The sequence below is a fragment of the Chrysochloris asiatica genome, unplaced genomic scaffold (assembly GCF_000296735.1).
Source record: "Chrysochloris asiatica unplaced genomic scaffold, ChrAsi1.0 scaffold00163, whole genome shotgun sequence".
Classification (NCBI taxonomy): domain Eukaryota; kingdom Metazoa; phylum Chordata; class Mammalia; order Afrosoricida; family Chrysochloridae; genus Chrysochloris; species Chrysochloris asiatica.
In genome coordinates, this window is record NW_006408681.1 from 7,743,469 (window position 1) to 7,765,051 (window position 21,583).

Sequence of the window (21,583 nt, forward strand, 5' to 3'; positions counted from 1 at the left end):
TCAGGACTGACTGTGAGGGTAGGAAATATAGAGGTAGATGTTTTTTCACAAAAGAAAGAGAATGATTGATTTAGCAGCCCAGAAGCAGAGGTCCCTGGGACCATCAAGTGAGAAGAATGGAGAGCAGGACCTTACCCAGAGAGGCAGCGATGCCAGGGATGAAGACAGAGACGATAATGTAGACAGATGTAGTGGCTGGGGACATTGGACTCAGGGAGGGAGAAGGACTGTGTTCTGGTGTCCGGGGTGGGAGTGGAGGGCGGAGGCAGGCCTGTGTGGTGTACCCTTTGGTTATTTGATGATGCATGGAGGGAATTGTAATCATTGCAATGAAATGAAATATGGTAGGATGAGTATAAAGCTGATGTTCTCCCATGTAAACCTCACAATAAAAACTTAAAAATAAATAAATAAATGATAAATAAAGCTTTGATTGGTGGTGATGGTATGCCTTGGAGTCATTCCAACTCATTGTGGTGCTTCACAGGGTTTCTTAGGCTGTAAATCTTTACAAGAGCAGAAAACTTCTTCTTTCTCCTGAAGAATAGCTGGTAGTTTTGAACTGCTGACCCTGAAGGTAGCAGTCTGACTCCTAACTACTATATTACCAGAGCTCCTGAAGTCTTGATTAAGGAAGTAAAAATAAGGAAATATATCTCTATGCAAACTAAAAGAATAATACAAGGAAATTTTTACAGAAGAGGTGAGACCAGAAAACCCCTAAAAGATTCCACAATAAAGAAAGTGGGAAATGGAGTAAGAATTCCAAAGACAGGGCCTAGCATTCAAAATGCATACAGACCATAATGAGGTTTTGAGAATGTTGTTGTTGCATATCATTGAGTGGTTTCTGACTCATAAACACCCTATATAGTAGAATTGTCCCATAGAGTTTCTTAAGCTGAAGTTTTTACAGATGCGGGTCACCAGATCTTTTCTTCCATGATGGTTTGAATCATCTATATTTTGATTAGCTGAGTGCTTAAGTATTGTACCACCAGAGCTTGAGAGTAGGAATAGAAAATATTCATGGAGAAGTAAGATGAGGTCAATTGTTTCCATATTTCATGTGTAGGAATTTGGTCTTTGTTCTCTATTCAGTGTTGTACAGTTAAAAAATGTAAATATCATCCTTTTTGCATTTCAGAAAGAAACATTTATGAGTATACTCTGCTTACTCGCTCTATATGTAGTAATAGACTTTTGTCCTTACCACAGTGGAGTACAACCACTGAGTTTTAGAATTATTCATAGCAAAGATACAAATATGACTAGTTTCCTCCAGTTTTATTATTACTAAATAAAATAAAATCTAAGATCCATTTGCCATTGAAATCTCCTCTGTATATATGGTAATTAAATTAACCCTGTACAGGTTTTCCAAAGAGAAGCTAGTGGGTTTGAACCATGAAACTTGTGGTTAGAAGTCCAGTGTTTATCCTATAGTGTCACACCAGGAGTCCATATATAATCATTGTTGTTGTTGTGCACTGTATAGTTGATTCCGACCCTAGCAACCCTGTATAAGTTTTCCAAGGAGCAGCTGGTAAGCTTGAGCCACTGACCTTGCAGTTCAAATGACCTTGCAGTCTGACACGTTAACCCACAGTACCAAACCAGGACTCATATATAATAACAAACTATCTAAAAAAAAAATTTTTTTTCAAGAAACTTTATGTATTGATAAAATAGTAAGTTTTCTTCTTTTCTTATATGTCTAAAAATGACAGAAGTTGGGAAGACACGGAAATGCATACAATTTAAAACAGCATATTCTTCCACAGCAATTTTAAATAATAAATGAATTCTCTTTACTATTTTTAAATACAAAATAAATGTAATAGGTAGACATTGGAGACATCTAATATTGATTTTTATAGCTTATTGATAATAGGAAATAGATTTTTTTAAAAAAACAAGAAACTATAAACATGATAATCAAAATCATTTTGTTTTCTGGATTTAGTATTCTCCAAACTGTTCAACAGATTACTGAAATGTTTTTGCTTAAGGAAGTTCAGGATTAAAGGATGGAAAAATAAAACTGGTTTTGAAACTAGGCTATTTACTATTCATGACCTTTACAGTCATAATTAAATCCCTCCTCATTATAAACTTCTTTTGTATCGGTTTTGCTCTTCTTCAGGTAGACCAGTGTTATATATATATATATGCTTTTGCCCCTAGAACCATCTTGATTTAGTACCAAAGCATACAGGTCTAAATACATCTTCCTTCATCTGCATAAAGTATTGAGAAAAAAGAATCAGAGGGCATGACTTTCCCCTGTGTAGCTGGAGGCACAGATGTTCAGACCTCCAGAGTACAACTCTGAAGAAAAACTTTAGTGTGTACTACATATAAATTCTTTCTTAAATCTAGGACTGAATGTACAATTTCCTTTGTTGTCTGGGAAACACAGTAGTTGTGTAATCATTGTTAGGATATTTTAGCAAAAATATTTGAAAAATATTTCAAAGCTTCTGTGTCCTTGTGTTTTAGATGTAGCCTTTGTGGACAGCATATAATGAGTTATATTCCTATTCTACCAAATTTCACAGTGATATTATTTAAATTAGATAATTTACTCTATTGCTATCAATGAAATTCCTCCAATATGCTCGTTTAAACATTTCATTCTTTCTTCATGTTCTTATCACCACTATTCAACCCCATTCTTTGGTGGTATCAGGGACTCCAGGTTCATGCAAGTTAGCATAGTTTCTCTACCTTCCAGTCCCACCCTCCCATCAGGCATCTCTGTTTAACCACTTATTTGTTGGCTTTCAAATTTGTATTAACAATTCACCTAGTGGTGTTTATCTCCCATTCTCTTTATTCCTATGAGCAAATAGAATTTGTATTCTTTTACTGTGATTTTAGTGGGATGTCAAGGAGAAAGAGCAAAGGGGGAATGCATGTGTTCAATCTACCATATTTTCTTCTCTATCTCCATTTCTAGAATCTTTTGAAATTGCTCATCGTGTGAAATATATGCCACCTATCTCATGCTTTTTGTCATGGGTACTTTCTCTAACTACTCATGTTTTAATTAAGAGTACCTGTGGAGTCCTGGTGTGAAGCTGTGGGTTAATGTGCCAGACTGCAAAGCCGTTTGAACTGCAAATTCGGCGGTTCAAACTCACCAGCTGCTCCTTGGAAATCCTATACAGGGTCGCTATGGGTCAGAATCGACTCAATGACACTTAACAACAACAACAACATCTGAAGTCAGATGACTTGGAGAAGACAGACCATGTTTGTCATAGTGAGAGCATAAACAGTTTGCTCAGATTCTTGAAGCCTCAGTTTCTTTATCTGTAAAAGAGAGAAAATAATAGTACCACCTTATAGGCTTATTTGGAAAAGCAGTGACATTTTGCCGTAGAAGAAAATTTTAAGGCCTACATAAGATATTTGAGTTGTTATTGTGGGAATGACTACAAATTTGTTAAAAATTATTGTGTTTTGTGGGAAGGTGAGGTTTATGTGTCCTCCTCTTGAATTTGGGGGTATGTTTTGTGACTGCTTTAACGAACAGAATACAGTGGAAGTTCTACTATGTTACTTCCAAAACTATTGTTGTTGTTAAGTGCCATCGAGTTGGTTTTGACTCATAGTGACCCTATATAGTGTTTCCAATTAGCATCTGGTGGGGTTGAACAACTGATATTCTGGTTAGCAGTCCAGTGCTTATCTTACAGTCCCACACTAGTACTCTACACCATGAAATTCAGTTTCCACCTTTTTATATTATTGGTACCTTGAGAAGTTACAAATAGATGCTCTAATTGACAGTTGAACTCTCCATTCCAGTCATCCCAGTTAATGTACCAGACATGTGAATAAAACTATCCTACATACTCCAGAGTAGACCATCTTCCAGATAAATACCAGTGAGGGATCTCCATTAATGTCAATAATGTCACATGAAACAATAGAAAAAAAAAAAAGCCAGGTGAGTTCTGGCCAAATTTCTGATCCAAAAATTGTGAAATAAAATGAAATGAGTTTTGTTGTAAGCCACTATGTTTTAGAGCATTATGTTACAGAGCAGTAGATAATGCTAATGGATTATTATATGTTATATTATGCTACAGAGCAATAATGAAAGGGTTTTAAGATGGGAATTACCATGATCTGATCTATATTTTAGAAATATCACTAGTATTGTAGAATGGAAAATGGATTAGAAAGCGACAAGAAGGATCATAGAAGCCAGGAAAAAAAGAGTTTATCATAACAAAATTATGGGCCTTGAAAGGAATGGAATGGATTTGGTACATATATCTTTATTCAGTATTCAAGAATAAGAATACCTGGATTGAATGTTACAACTATTTTTAAAACTTTTGTTATCAGTTGCCAAATTGCCAGAGTATGTGCCAATGTATTCTTTTACTGTATCTGGTCAATATCAATATATTACCATAAAAATAGGTTTCCTGCCACTTTCACAAGAAAAAAAAATAATTAATTTGAATTTAAATTTTATAGATTAACATTTATATTCAACTTTAAAAAAAATATGTGTCTTATTTGCTATATTTTCCTTTTTTGGAGGAAGAAGAGACTTTTTTGTTTTCCCTAATTAAGTTTATTTGATCTTAGTAAGCTTTTATCTGTTATATTTCCAGAAATATTTATTATTAATTTTTGCCATTTATTTTTATTTAGAATTTCTGATGTTTAGATGTTGTTGTTAAGTGATGTCAAATAGATTCCAGCTTATAGTGTAGGACATCCAAGGAATGGCTGATATGTTTGAACCACTGACCTTTCTGTTAGCTGTCCAATGCTTTTTCTAAGGGCCACACCAGTATTACTGATAACTTTTATTAACAACTTGCCTGCTAGTGCCATGGAGTTGATTCCAACTCATGGTAAACCTGTGGGTATCAGACTACTGTGTTCCAGTGGCTGATTTTAGAGAAGTACATCACAGAATTTAACTTTCAAAGTTAGGCTCAAACTTTCAGCCTTTCGGTTAACTGCTAGCTACAATAACCATTTGTATCACCCAGGGATTTCAAGAGATTAAGCAACTTTTCAAAGATGGTGCACTCTGTTAAGTGTCAGAGCAGGATTTAAATACCAGGACATCTCATAATAAACTAAATGTTCTTAATCATTATTCATTTAAGCCTCAGCAACAGTTCATAAATGCAAACTATGCCCTTAGGTTTGGAATGCTTCAATATCTGATTAGGTCAAATTCTTATTTCAAGTTCTCATATACTGTATCTCTCTTTCATAGCACTTACTGCAATTGAGGGATCATGACTGGAAGACATAGTATCAGGATTGGAGGAAGACTCATTAGCAACCTGCAAGATGCCAATGACACTAGCCTTGCTTGCTGAAGAGGTCTGGAAGCACTTAGTGATAAAGAACAATACAGAATTCAGTATGAATTACACCTGAATATAAAGAAAACAAAACTTCTTACAAGTGGACCAATAAATCACATCATGATAAATGGAGAAAAGATTGAAGATGTCAAGGATTTAATGTTACTTGGATCCACAATCAACGTTCATGGAAATAACAGTTAAGAAATCAAGCTGTGTATTATATTGAGCAAATCTGTTGCAAAAGACCTTGTTAAGGTGTTAAAAGGCAAAGATATCACATTGGAGATTAAGGTACATTTTATGCAAGCTATGGGATTTTTAATGACCTTATATGTTGCAAAAGCTGGACTACAAATAATGAAGACCAATGAAGATGCCTGTGAATGCTGACAAACAACATTGAATATACCATGGACTTCCAGAAGAATGAACACATCTGTCCTGGAAGAAGTAGTCAGAATCATCCTTGGAAGTGAGGGTGATGAGGCTTCATCTCACATACTATGGACATGTTTTCAGGAAGAGCCAGTCCCTGGATAAATAGATCAGGCTTGGTAAAGTGGAGGGTGAGTGAGAAAGAGGAAGATCATCATGAGATTGATTGGCACAGTGGCTGCAACAATAGACTAAACATGATAACAAGTATGAGAATGGTGCAGAACCAGTCAGTGTTTTGTTTCGTGATACACAAGGTTACTGAGTTGGAACTGACTCCAGGGTACCTAACAACAACAACAGCAACTGAAAATTTATATTTACCTAATGTGGCACTGTAGGATAAGCACTGGACCGCAAACCACAAGATCGGTGGCTCAAGCCCACCAACTGTTCCTCAGAAACCCTATATAGGGTCACTATGAATCAGAGCCAGCTCAACATCACTTAACAACAACAGCAGCAATTATTAGGAATACTGGTGTGGCACTGTAGGCTAAGCACTAGACTGCTAACTATAAGGTCGATAGTTCAAACCCATTAGTTACTCCTAGGAAACTCTATACAGGGTTGCTATGAGTTAGAACTGACTTGGTGGCATTTAATAACAGCAGTGATGATTTGATCAATGTCTATCTATGTACTGTTAGAACTGAGGACAGTAACTGGAAACTGCTTTTCTCTATCACCTAGGACACCAGGTACATATGATATTCAATGATGTTTGTGGAATTAATGCCTGAGGAATCTGCATTTCTTAATGTAAATTAGATATTATCTCAAATTAGAAATGTTAAATATAATTTTACAATGAAATAATCCATGCATTCATTTAAAGTACTTCTAAACTCTGTGTTGCCCTGAATATTTCAAGATGGCTGGTACCTAGAGTCACATACTAGAAATTTTATTTAATCTGAATCAGTCTACCTCAACAATCCCAGTCAACTTTTCTTTTTTTTTTTTTAATATTTTCTTGATTCTCAAGATCTGTTTAACAATCCCTACATTGTCTCTCACAACCACAATAAGAGTTTAAGTGACTTGCCTGAGTCTCAATAAATGTTGATTTTGTTTCGTATACTATTGTGCCTCTAACATTGGAGGCATACATAATAAGGGGGAACATAAAAGTAGTTGGAAGTAGATTAAGATACAGATTTATATCTAGTCTGTCACTTGACAACTTTGTAAGATATGAATAACTCTTATCATTGTAAAGATACTAACAACTCTGAATATCAGTTTCCTTCTAAGCAAAGTGGGGGCAATAGCAATAATAATAATAATCATAGTTTTGCTGAGAATATAAAATGTGATCGTATATATAAAAGTTTTTTGCTTGTGATAGTTTACTATCTAAATGTCAATTATTACTGTGAGCATTTAAGTAAGAAGCAAAGAAACTTCTCGAATAAGGTGATGTGTTCAAAGCCAGAAATGCATTTAATTGTCTAGTAACTAAACTCCACAATGCTCCTCTGGTGGCTTTTGGTAATTGTGAATTCTGAGCTAGAAAGAGCTTTTGGGTGTCTGCATCTCCAGCATAAACTAGATTATCAGATTTCTCCTTCGGAATGCTCTAATTCAGACAGCTTTTGAAAAAAAAAACAAAAGAGCATGCATATGAAATTTTATTATCTTAATCTAGTTGTTTAAATTAAGCTGAGGCATACCCATTGCTAGTGTGAAAAATGTGAATCTTATTAGTCTTGGTGGGTAGGCAGATAAGAAAAGAAAGTATTTCTTACTAATTATCTTCAATGGTATTATTAAGATTGCTATTGTTAAGTGCCATCAAGTCAGCTCTGACCCAAAGCAACCCTGTATAGGGTTTCAAGGAGCAGCTGGTGGTTTTGAAGCACCGACCTTGCAATTCAAACTGACCTTGCAGTTCAGAACACTATCCTGCAGCACCACACCAGGACTGCATTATTAAGATTGAGGGAAGAGATATAGGAAATATTTAGGTAGCATCACTAAGAGGCGATTTAATTCCAGATGATTTGACCAAAAAGAAGCCATTCTTCTACTTTTGTAAATTAGGAGATGCAGGTATTTAGGAAGAGGAAAACACCAGAGTTCAGAAATTCTTCTATTTTTTAAAAATTGTTATAGCAATGGTTTCCTGGGTTACTAGGAATTGTCATGGTTTCTGGGTAAATCAAACAAAATGAAAATTGCCAAAACTATATTATAAATTTACAGACTTATAAAGGAAGCTAAAAGTCCAAACCTAGAAATGAGCAGGAATCCAGAGAACACCATAGAGCTAGGAATCTGGAAGTTCAATTGTAACCACCTAGCAACAACACTCTGGTTAGCATGCTGCTCGAATAGATTAATTCCAAACCTTCTTTCTGATCTTGTGTCACTTGTTCACATTTTAAAGTTAAAGGACCTACAATCTAATTGTGGTAGCTTGGATTATGTGCTCATTCCCTGCCTGTGCTAGGTTTACCCATCCCCTGCTTCAAGTTTATTATAGTAAGGGAGAAAATGTCTCAAAAATGAATCAAGGCATTATTAAGAGTTTGCTATATAACTAAAAAGTGGCAGATGTCTATTATAGGATTTTTCTAGGTCAACGATTAAATAAAGCAGTGGACCGAAAGGTCAGTTTGAACCACCAGGTCGGTGTTTGAAACTTATCAGCCACTCCTTGGAAACCCTATACAGGGTTGCTATGAGTCAGGACCAACTCGATAGCACTTAACAACAACAACAAAGAACAAAACAAACAAAAACCAGGTTAAATGATGGCCCCAGAAATCAGAATATAAAGATGTTAATAAAATGTAAAAATGAATGATATCAAAGAAAGAGATTTCTTAAGTATTTCCTTCCATGACAGGTTCTGCTACCATAACATGACTCTCAGAGTGTGCACAGTAAGTAAAAATAGTAACTGGGAATAACTCAGTCTAAGGAAAAGGTGAAATTTTCAAATTTAGGTTAATTATCACACAAGAACTTTATTCTAAGTTTATTTAATAATTGCAATCACTTTTTAACAAGGAATAACAGCCAACTAGAATTCTGGTGTACTGGACAGCGAACCACAAGGTCAACAGTTCAAACCCACCAGCTGCTCCTTAAAAACCCTATACATGGTCCTTATGAGTTGGAATGGACTGGATGGCACTTAACAACAACAACAACAAGTAGCCAGTTATGATTGTGTTGTTGAGTATCATCCAGTTAGTTCCAACCCATAGTGACCCTGTATAGGGTTTCCAAGGAGCAGCTGCTGAGCTTGAACTGCTGACTTGTGGTTCAAACTGACTTTGTAGTCTAGAACATTAGCCCACAGCACCACACAAGACTCCAACTACGATTAGCACAAGAATACAGTTTTCTTTTGTGAGAGTTGTTCAACACATTGTCTTAAATCTCATTACAAAAGAAGGAAAACAGTGGCTGTGGTCACCTATAGTCAATGAGAGTTTCTCTGCTATATGGGGGCATACAAATTCTCTTCATTATATTCACAGACCAAAGGAGTTAGGGACTCTGTGGGCAATGTCATAAGACCAATCATGTAAGAAAAAAAATGGAACACACTGAAGTATAAATCAATATGATTATACACAGAGACCAGTCATTGAATCCAAGTTTTAATGAGGGCAAGATGTTGAACATTTCTCCATGTACACTTGTCAATGCACTGGATGGCATTGGGTTTGACTGCTTATTCCAATGATTTATTATTTCTTTTAATTTGTGGCCTGGCTGGCCTGGCCTTTCATTCCTTCATGTGACTTCATTTCACTAACACATCTTTGAACTAGGTTCAGTTTGGGAAGAATGGAGTAGTTGGACATCTTTATGTCTTAACTCTGTATTGGATAAAGGAGAATGTCCAGATATTTTAGGAATATTAGATAGAGGTTCTAATCTTTTATTGATATCCAGAGTCTCAAAATGTCATCTTGGTTATCTGGTGAGATTTGGAGTTTATGGAGGTTATGTACAATGGAATTATGGCACAATTTTAACTGATAATGAATCAAGTGTGATATTTACCAGTTTCTTGAGTTATAATTGAGATAACAGCTGGAAACTGCTTCACTTAACTATGGAATTAAAAAAATTATTGCAGATAAGGTTATATAAAAGACCCTGAGACTGTTCATCCTCCCCAATTAAGATAGAAAGTTTGGAAAAATGCCTATCCAAAGAGGAATGGTAGAAATTACTGACATCATCGAAGACCTAAACGTGCAGCAGTAGTCCATATTCAACTAACCTATATGGCCTCTGAAAACCCAGGGAGGTTATGATTAAACATGGAGGACCACTATAGAGTTAAATGGGTCCAGGTACCAGAATTGACTTCTGAGTGAGATGTGCTATATGTACCAGCGCAGATTGTCATGGCCTTTAGCAGTAGAGATGCAGTTATTGATCTGGAAAATGTGTTTTTATTGAGTCCAAAACAGTAGAGAACAGATTTATGTATCTATTGCCATTACTAAATGGCAAACCTATCAGAGAAGCTAATGCAAACTCTTTATTATGAAAAAAAAAAAAAAACTGCTGAGAATATCATCAGCTAAGTGGAAGATTGGTTATAATAAACATTTCTCCCTCTGATTTAACCTTACCTGAATCAAAATCTAGCAAGTGATTAAATTTTGCTGGCAGGGAAATCTTTTCAGGATGTGTATTTGGCTTCTTTGCCCACAGTAACTTGGCCAACACCACTATGTGTGAGCTTTCTGAATGTCATCTATCATCTTGGTCAGCAAAGGAATTTAGATAATGAGTGAATGATTATAACATCCATTAGTTCAATCTAACATAAGCTCAAAAGCAGACAGCCTAACAGAACAGTGAAATGCCTAGTTAATACACAGTTAATGTGCATTTCAGAGTCGGAGACTGTACTCCAGAATACTGACTATGCATTTATCTCCTGGCCAGGTGTCTTAGTCTAGGTTCTCTAGAGAAGCAAAATCAGTGAAGTTTATAAAGGTATAAGTGACTAATTCAAAATCAACAGATAAGATAGCAGGCTGCTGGCTCACAGGCTATGGTGGCTAATGAATCCTCAAATTAGCAAGTAACAAAGCAAGCTCAAGTCCAAAGAACTGGATGTAGCATAATGAAGAGCCAAATGCAGGATCTAGATCAAGCAGAAAACCAGAGAGGTTGACAGAGCATCCATAGATAAACTGAATGCAAGCCATGCCCCAAGGAAACACCTTTTCAACTGATCTGCTGTTCATAGCAGATCTCATTATGTAGGTGATTACATTATATCAGATCTCATTATAAGGAATGGCTACATCATTGCATAAATGCCAAACAATATATCTTGATTACATGTTTGATCAATTTAAGACTGAAGAAGTTGGTAGAATTCTTCAATTTCATCATCACTGGTTTTAGTGGTTGGTTAGCACATAAATTTGAATAATGGTGATATTAACTGGTTTTCCTTTTAGGTTTATGGATATTATCCTATCACAGACAGCTTTGTATTGCATTTGGTTGTCCATAGGGTAGCTATAAGTGGGAACAACACCTAACAATAACAATCCTTTCATATAAAGTCTTTGCAGAGATTATTGCTATCCACCACTTAGAAGGGGCCTCTATAATCAATTGAGTTTAAATGATGGTATGAATGGATCAATTTGGTGCAAGGGTTGAACTACAGCAGATAATTCTCATCAACTGTTAGAAATCTTCTAAGCTTAACCTCTTAGACCAGCAATGATTGTCTCAATCAGATTTGTATACAATCTAACTAGCTTTATCCAGTTGAAAACTAACTCATAAGGCCCCTATTCACCTCTTTTAGAAGTCCAGTGCTTATCCCACAGTGTCACAACAGGACTCCAGGTTGCTTTTTTGTTGTTGTTAAATACCATGGAGTCGGTTCCAACTCACAGTGACCCTGTACATGGCTTCTGAGGCTGCAAATATTTACAGGAGCAGAAAGTGTCATCTTTCTCCCGCGGATGCTTGTTTAGTTGTTGCTGTTAGGTGCCATCGAGTCGGTACTGACTCATAGCGATCTTATGCACAGCAGAATGAAACACTGCCCGATCCTGAGCCAACCTCACTATTGTTGTCATGCTTGAGTCCATTGATGCTGCCAGTTGGCCAATCCATCTCGTTGGGGGTCTTCCTCTTTTTCTCTGACACTCCACCTTACCAAACATGATATCCTTCTCCAGTGACTGGTCCCTCCTGACAATATGTCTGAAGTATGAGAGATGAAGTTTGGCCATCCTGGCCTCCAAGGAGCACTCTGGCTGCACTTCTTCCAAAATGGATCTATTGGTTCTTTTGACCCATGGCACTTTCAATATTCTCCTCCAACACCATAACTCAAAAGCATCAATTCTACAGTCTTCCCTATTCACTGTCCAGCTTTTGCATGCATATGAGGTTATTGAAAATACCATGGGTTGGGTCAGGTGCACTTTAGTCCTCAAGCTGACATCTTTGCTCTTTGACACTTTAAAAAGGTTTTGTGCAGCTGATTTGCCTAATGCAATATGTCATTTGATTTCTTGACTGCTGCTTCCGTGAATGTTGATAGTTGATCCAAGAAGAACGAAGTCCTTGACAACTTCAATCTTTTCTCCATTGATAAAACAGTTCTTTATTAGTCCAGTGGTGAGGATTTTTGTTTTCTTTACATTGAGATGTAATCCATACCGAAGGCTGTGCTCTTTGATCTTCATCAATAAATGCTTTAAGTCCTCTTCACTTTCAGCAAGCAAGATTGTATTATCTGCATATTGCAGGTTGTTAATGAGTCTTCCTTCAATCTGATGCCACATTTTTCTTCATATAACCCAGCTTCTCGGATTATTTGCTCAGCATAAAGGTTGAATAAATATGGTAAAATAATACAACCCTAAAATAATACAACCCTGACGCACATCTTTCTTCATTTGAAACCATTCAGTGTTCCCATGTTCTGTTTGAACAACTGCCTCTTGTTCCATGTACAGATTCCTCATGAGCAAAATTAAGTGTTCCGGAATACTCATACTTTGCAATATTGTCCATAGTTTGTCATGATCCACACAATCAAAAGCCTTTGAGTAGTCAATAAAGCAAAGATAAACATCTTTCTGATATTCTTTGCTTTCAGCCAAGCTCCATTGGACATCAGCAATGATATCCCTCGTTCCATGGCCTCTTCTGGATCCGGCTTGAACCTCTGAAAGTTCTCTGTCAATGTATGCGTGCAATTGTTTCTGTATTATCTTCAGTAAAACTTTACTCACATGGGATATCAGAGATTGTCTGATGATTTCCGCATTCCATTGGGTCACCTCTCTTTGGAATGGGCACAAATATGGATCTCTTCCAATCAGTCGGCCAGATTTCTTAGCATAGATGAGTGAATGTCTACTGTGCTGCCTCACTTTATTGAAAGATTTCAATTTTTCCTCCATCAATTCCTGGTGCCTTGTTCTTTGCCAATTCCTTCAATGCACCTTGGACTTCCTCCTTTAATATCATTGGCTCTTGATCATAAGCTAGCTTTCGAAATGGCTGAACATTAACCATTTCCTTTTGATACAGTGACTCTATATATTCCTTCCATCTTCTCTTGATGCTTTCTGCATCATTCAATAATTTGCCCAGAGAATCTTTCAATAATGAAAGTCAAGGCTTGAATTGTTTTCTTCAGTTCCTCCAGCTTGAGAAATGCTGACCATGTTCTTCCTTTTTGGTTTTCTGATTCCAGATCTTTGCACATTTTGTTGCAATATTTAGCTTTATCTTCTTGAGATGATCTTTGAAATTTTCTGTTCAGCTCTTGTACCTCCTCACTTCTTCCATTTGCTTTAGCATCTCTACACTGGAGAGCAAGTTTCAGTGTTTCTTCTGACATCCATTTTGACCTTTTCCTTCTTTCCTGTCTTCTTAATGAATTTTTGCTTTCTTTATGTATGATGTTCTTGATGTCATCCCACAACTCTTCTGGTCTTCACTCTTTAATGTTTAATGTATCAAATCTGTTCTTTAGATGATCTCTAAATTCAGGTGGGATATATTCAAGGTCATATTTTGGCTCTCGTGGGCTTGTTTTCATTTTCTTCAACTTCAGTTTGAATTTGCATATGAGTAATTGATGGTCTGTTCCACTGTTTGCACCTGACCTTGTTTTGACTGATGCTATGGAGCTTTTCCATCATCTCTTTCCACAGATGTAGTCAATTTGATTTCTATATATTCCATCTGGTGAGATCCATGTGTATAGTCAGTCATCTTTAATGCTGTCTAAAGAAGATATTTGAAATGAACAAATCATTGATTTTGCAGAATTCTATCATGCATTCCCCAGCATCATTTTTATCACCAAGGCCATATTTTCCAACTACTGATCCTTCCTCTTTGCTCCCAACCTTTGCATTCCAATAACCAGTAATGATCAGTACATCTTGATTGCATGTTTGATCAATTCAGACTGAAGAAAGTGGTAGAGTCTTCTGTTTCATCCTCACTGGCTTTAGTTGTTAGTGCGTACATTTGAATAGTAGTGGTATTAACTGGGCTTCCCAGTTAATAATAATCATGTGCATGGATATTATCCTATCACAGACAGCGTTTTACGTCATGACTGATCTGGATATGTTCTTTTTGACAATGAATGCAACACCATTCATCTTCAATTTATCATTCCCGGCATAGTAGACCATGTGGTTGTCAGATTCAAAATGGCCAATACCAATCCATTTCAGCTCACTAATGCTTAAGATATCGATGTTTATGCATTCAATTTCATTTTTGACAACTTCCAATTTTCCCAGATTCATACTACATACATTCCATGTTCTGATTTTCAATGGATGTTTACAGCTGTTTCTCTTCATTTTGAGTTGTACCCCATCTGCAAATTTATGTCCTGCACACTTTACTCCTATTGGGTCATTATGGTGAACTCTACTTTGCAGAGGCAGTGCATTTTGATTGCCTTCCAACCTGAGGGGCTCATTTTCTGGCACTATATCTGACCATATTTCTCCGCTATTCATAATGTTTTCAGCGACTAAATATTCAGAAGTAGTTTGTCATTCCTTCGTCCTAGTCTGTCTCTGTCTGGAAGCTCATCTGAAACCTTTCCACCATGGGTGACACTACTGGTATTTAAAATACCAGTGGTATAGCTTTCAGAATCACAGCGACTCATAAGCCACCACAGTATGACAAACTGACAGATGAGTGGTGGTGGATGCTTGTAGGAGTCTCTTAATACATACACATGTACAAAGCAGAAATATAAAATGGCTAATAATCCACAGAGCAGATATTTCACCAATGGAGAACAGAAGTCAGTGTACAAATGCTTTCTCCTTTGCTTCCTGATGGGAAATTCTGAGACATATACTCACTGCTACTTTGATGATAGAATTGGATCAATCAACCAGTCAGTAGCACATTTCTGACTAGTTCTTCCTCCTTTTCGACTTTATTCTGGCATTCCTCACTTCTGCTCTTACATTGTACTCCTCCAATAAAGTACTCCCACATAACACTTTGTTCCAGCTCTGCTTCATGGGAAACATTAATATGCTCTATGAGAAATGTATTCTTAAACCAACAGCCCAGACAATCAATAATTCAGCAACTTATTTAGAGTTTCACAAATGATGATGGGCTGAGCCATCATCTTAATCTTATCTTCTGACTCAAATACTGTACTTTCTACATCACTTCTCAAGGAAGCTGTTACTAAATTCATTGACTACTAAAACTAGAAAGTTATTTGGAGATGATTTATTCTAGGGATTATGAAAACCTTTTTTAAAAGTAAAATCAGAGAACATAGAGTCAAAAAACTAAGCCCACTGCCCTCAAATAAATTCTAATAGGGACTCTATAGGACACTGGAGAACTGCCCTGCTGGGTTTCCAAGGGAGTGCTGGTGTTGAGCTGTAGAACTTCAGGTTTATGGTTCAAACACACCAGTCACTCCCTGGAAACCCAATACATCGCTATGAGCCAGAATTGACTCAGCATCAATTAACAATAACAACAACAATCTATGGAAGTAGACTTCAACATATTTCTCCTTAGGAGTGGAGGGGGTTGGGGGGTGGGTGGGATTCAAACCACCAGCCTTTTGGTTAACAGTTGATTGCTTAACTGCTGTGCCACCAACATCCTTAAAATCAGACACAAAACCATAAAATTAGAAGAGTACTTGATTTAAACAACAACATAAGAGAGAAATATTGTGTACTATAGGCATCCCTCCATCTCCTGATAACTCTGAAGTTACTCTCCATAGTATGCTGTATATAGACTCTTAACATCACAGATTATAAAATGACGATCTATCCCTGATCTAGCTTTGAAAAATGAGATTTTTGAGGCTTGTCCAGTTTCAGAAGCTCATTAGTGGCAAATATTTAAATTGCGACTAGACAATGTAAAAGATGGAATAATTAAATTTCTGATAAGTTTATGTCTATGGATATGTCTGGGATTTTTTTTTTTTTTTACAATGTCTCTTGAGAGCCCTTCAAATACTGTGTTTTTATGATTCTGTGTAATCATCATATCAAATGGATTAATTATGACACATGTTATTTTCCCAGTGCAATACAGATGGCTTCATCATATAATTTTAGGCTCTATTTAGAGATGATTCATTGGCATTTCAAAGGCACTGTTGCAACTGTTCCTCCAGAAGAAGCTCAAAGAAGGTGCTTAAAACCACTGTGTATTAAAAATATATTACTTATGCACACATAATAAAGGATATTATCTTTACATAAGTGCTCTACTAAGGACAAAATCTGTATGGATCCAAAAAATCAACATTTAATCAAAAGCAAAAATGAGAAGATAAGAGGGTAGGGAAAGTAGGCTAGAAATGGAACAATCAGAACATAATTAATGAGAATGTTGACACAATGTGAAAAATGTAATTAAGGTCACTGATCAGTTTGTGTGCAAATTGTCAAAGGAGAACCTAAATTTCTGTGTAAACTTACAACAAAAACAATAAAATTTTGTGAAATGTAAATGTATGCCACTTATCTAGTAACACACCCCTTGGTATATGAAAGGGTCCAAGTGGAATGGGATTTTGTCAAACTGGACTAATGAGGCACACACACCTGGTGTGTATGTTATGCTGTTCTTCACAGACTAGCTACAAGGGGACATGCTTTTCATTCAAGAGCCTGTTGGAATGGCTCAAAGATAGCAACCAAACCCATAGTCATATGTCATGGAAGCGTTGAGTCAGAAGGACAGCAACAGAGAATTTTTTACTCAGTTATAGGGCATCACACTTCCTAACTCTTAGAAAAATAAGTATGTTTGGGTGAGAGCAGTGTTCCAAAACATATTAATTCACTGCCTAGTGCTGGTCTGAAAGGAGCTCTGGTAGCATAGTGATGATGAATCAGGCTGCAAATTGCAAGGTCAGCAGTTTGAAACTACCAGCTGTTCCATGGGAGAAAGAAGAGGCATTCTGCTCCCATAAGGATTTACAGCCTCAGAAACCCTGTACAGGGTCGCTATGAGTTGGAACTGACTCCATGGCACATAACCACCACCACCAGTGCTGGTCTGTGATATAATTTAAAACTGGACCTTTGGAAAACAATGAAAAAGACAATATCATGAGGGATTTATTGTTTTATTGGTTGTGTTTTGTTTGCTTTGGGATCTCAACAGATAAAAACTAAGTTAAAAATGATTCTTGGTTTATGACACATTCTCATCGTTGGTCTACATGTGACCCTTGCAGGTTTGCTTGTTTGTTTGCAACAATAGAATGCAATAACACAGGTGTATGTCCAATACAACATATAAATTGAATCTATATTTATATGTATATAAATTGCCTCCCTTCATATGTGATACCATCTATCCTAAAATTTTGTGATTATCCTTACTCTTTAAAAAGTTACAATTCCAGAAAGGAGAGAGATGCTGAGTGGTTTTAGCAGAGAGAGGGACCAATAGTCGAGGTTTATGTGGGGGAATCCAAGAGACTGGTGATAGAGCTTGATAACATTCCCCATCCCACTCTGATCATTTCTGATCATAGTTGTGTTCACAGTGCCTGGAACAGTCCCTGACTCCTAGGAAGCTCTTGGTAAAAATATATGCATTGAGGATGGCAGATAGGATAGAGGTGTAGTGAAGTTCTCCATCAGCAATACCACAGAATACCAGGCAAAGTGGGTTCAGGGCAGAGCTCCAAAACTCTGAACCACATAGGTAGGAATAGCTTGAAGGTTTGAAGGCTTATAGCTAGTGGAACTTGTAGCAGAAGTGAGGAATCTGGTACTTTAGAATCAGTCTAGACTCTGCCAGACTCGGCATCCTGGAGCTGACAACTTGGGTGAGACCAAACGGCAAGACCAAGCAGAGGAGCAGACCCGCCACATAATAATGCCTCGGGAACCTTGAAGCAAAGGTGGACAATATACTTTGTCAGTTTTGCTTTGCTCTGATTTTTTTTTTTTTTTTTGGTATCTGTTCATTGGCCCTCCACTGTTTGTGCACCTACATTCTGGTGACAAGAGGGAGTGCCTGAACGAATGGATACTCCCCACCCCCACCACTGGTGGGTTTTTCTGCCACGCACTTGCAGAGATGCTCTCAGCAGCCCAAGAGCCAGCCCTGATCTGTTTTTAATAGGGAAAAGGCAAGAACAAGGAATGTGGAGAGGAAAATGGAGTTTAAAAAACAAACTAAATATACAAAGATAATGTATAAATATACACAGATAAAAAAAAACAAACCACTAAATATACACAGATAATAGCAGAAATGGGGTCAAGGAAACCCCAGATAATCCCTGATCCAGTTGTAGCCAGCACCAGGCAGACGTTCCAAAAAGGTGAGGCCTGGCTCCTGCAGAAGTTGCCACAACTACAGCTAGGACTCCATAGCCGACAGAGAACATGAACTTCTTCATGTGTTTGCTCACACTGGAGTAATTGTCAGTTTTCTTGCAGTGAGGAAGAGGTGCAGGCCCTCCAACAGCATTCAGGTGAAGGCAGCCTGGTAGAGGTAGCATAAAGGCACCAGTGATGATGGCACACAGCACTTTGGGCTCAGTTTGGTTGATCCTGATGAGGAAGAGGAGGTGGGCCAGGAAGAGGGAGAACAAGAGCTGAAGGTGGAGTGAAGTGCTGATGTTCTGGATGACTTTACATAGGAGGAAGGTAAGGAATGCCAGGAGGCGGCACAGCAAGAGAGACCCAGCCCCATGTAGGTGATCACAGTCAAAAAGCAATTCTCCTCTACTCTGTCTTGTACTCTGACTTTTGATTCTGTGGCTACTGCTCCTCTGCAGATCCTCTGGTGTCACAACTTTCTGTCAGTGGTTAAGAAGGATAAATCCTAGGGAACTTGGGATCTAAAGGATGCACTCTACATCTGGCTCTTCTGATATTGATACCTTGCTTGTATATTTTACATGCATCAGAAGGCAGAATTCAGGAAAGTAAAAGAAACCAACTTTGAAAATCCCATTGAAGTTTTAGGTAAAAATCACCTAGCTTTTTCAGGGCTTTTAGTAATCGAGGTCATTTTTCTTCAGCACTTTCCCTGGACTGATGCTTACGTTTCTGTAAAAGTGCTGTAACCATTTGTCTCTCTCCATAACTGATAGCTTCCACCAGAAGACTCTATCTCTGAGCATTTTTCACAGGCCTAAAATTAAATCCTGAGGTACAGCATAACAACGAACAGTGGCATCTTGAAATTTATCAGGTGGCCTTAAAGGCAAGAAGCTGAAAGAGAACATTAAAATCATACTCATATTAAGCGACAGATTTTTTTTCTTCTTCTTATTGTCTCCCTCCTCTTTTTTCTTCAATTATAGACTATAGTATCCAATATCCAATCTATATTATTTGATTTCTTCTTCTTCTTCTTCTTTTTTTTTTTGCTGTTACTGTTTTGCTGTTTTATAATCTCCCTTTTACCTCTGGGGGACTCTTTCTCTCCCTATATAACTCAAGTAGAGACATCAACTGCTGCCATATAATCAAGCTACAATCACACTCTATAAAACATCAAAATCCAGGCAAGAACCAATACCAACTCTATAAAACAACAAATCCAGACAACACCTATGAAAGTTATGTTGAATTAAACAATAAGAAGAGTGAAAAGGGAAGCCAACATCCAGATCACATCTATCTGGAGGCAATCAGAAACCATAAAAACTACAAAAACACACACTCAATTAAGTATTAAGGCCACCGATAATCACTAAACATGTCCAAGAAGCAAAAGCAGATGACCATATCAGCACATGTCCAGAAACAAGATAAAAGATCAGAGACAAATGATCTAGAGGTAGACCTGGACTCCATTCTGGAAGGTGGAAGGCCTTGGAAATAACTGAGAAGGAATTCAGAAAAATGATTATAAAATGTTTCAAAGCACTTTATAATGGAGTTAAGAAAAATAAGAAAGAAGTCAGGAAAGTGCTACAGGAACAATCCAATGATTCAGCATTGGAAATAATTCAAAATGTACAGAAAGAGGTCCAAATGATCAATAATAGAATATCAGAAATAGACAATACACTGAAAGGGCAAAGGAGTAGAAAAGAAGAGATGGAGGGCAGAACTAGTGAGCTGGAAGACAAATCTGTCAATACCACTAAGCTAGAAAAGCAAGCAGAAAAAAAGGATAAAAAAATTTGAATAAGGGCTAAGATTCATGTTGGACAACATGAAGAGGAATAACTTAAGAATTATCAGCATTCCAGAACAGGAAGAATCACAGAAGTCCACAAAGAAAATAGTTGAAGAACTGCTAAAAGAAAATTTCCCTAACATCCTAAAAAGCAAAAAGATAAAAATTCAGGACGCTCAACGAACCACAGTAATTATAGGCCCTTAGAGAAAATCACTAAGACACATCATAATCAAGCTCTCCTAAATCAAAGATAAGGAGACAATACTGAAAGCAGCTAGGGAAAAGAGAAGTGTTACATACAAAGGCAAACAAGTCATATTAAGCTCGGATCTCTGAGCAGAAACCATGCAAGCAAGAAGGCAATGGGGAGACATATATAAAACCTTGAAAGAAAAAAATTGTCAACCGAGAATCCTTTATCCAGCAAAGCTTTCAATCAAATACAATGGTGTAATCAAAACATTCCAGGATAAACAGAAACTAAGGGATTTTGCCAAAGCCAACCCTGTGCTGCAAAACATCCTAAAGGGAGTTCCGTGGACTAAGAACCAACAAGAACAGACAACAACCAGAGATTGACATAGATGGCAGCACCACCCAGAATTAAATCTACAGAAAGAAGAGTTGAAAACAGAACAAAACTATAAGAACAAACTCAGAGAATCTGGGAGGTCAGTCTATGATCAAAACAATTACAATGTGAAAGAAAGTAAACATGTAGGAACAGAGATCCAGATGGTGAGAAGGTCAGGTAGATTGCAGGGTAAAATAGACTGCACTAAATGGAGGGGAAAGTTAACATAATATAAAATAACCTCAAATAAAATTAACCCTACACAACATACCAAGAAAATGAAAACCCAAGAAGAACATGGAAACATTAAAACTATGAGGAAACTCACAACAATAAACACAAAAAGCATGAACTCAGCAAAGGCAGACCGAACAAAGAAAGCAACAACACCACAAAACAAACAAACAAACAAACATAATGGCAGTAATTAATCCATACCTATCAATAACTACACTGAATGTAAATTGATTAAATGCACAAGTTAAGAGACGGAGGGTGGCAGAATGGATAAGAAAACAAGATCCTTCAATATGCTGTCTGCAAGAGACACATCTTACACACA

At 37.1% G+C, this 21,583-nt stretch overlaps 1 pseudogene; it reads right to left on the reverse strand.

Annotated features, from left to right (window-relative positions):
- Positions 1–18,481: 18,481 nt before the first annotated feature.
- The window catches only part of LOC102830275, a 27,626-nt pseudogene continuing 24,524 nt past the window's right edge, over positions 18,482–21,583 (reverse strand).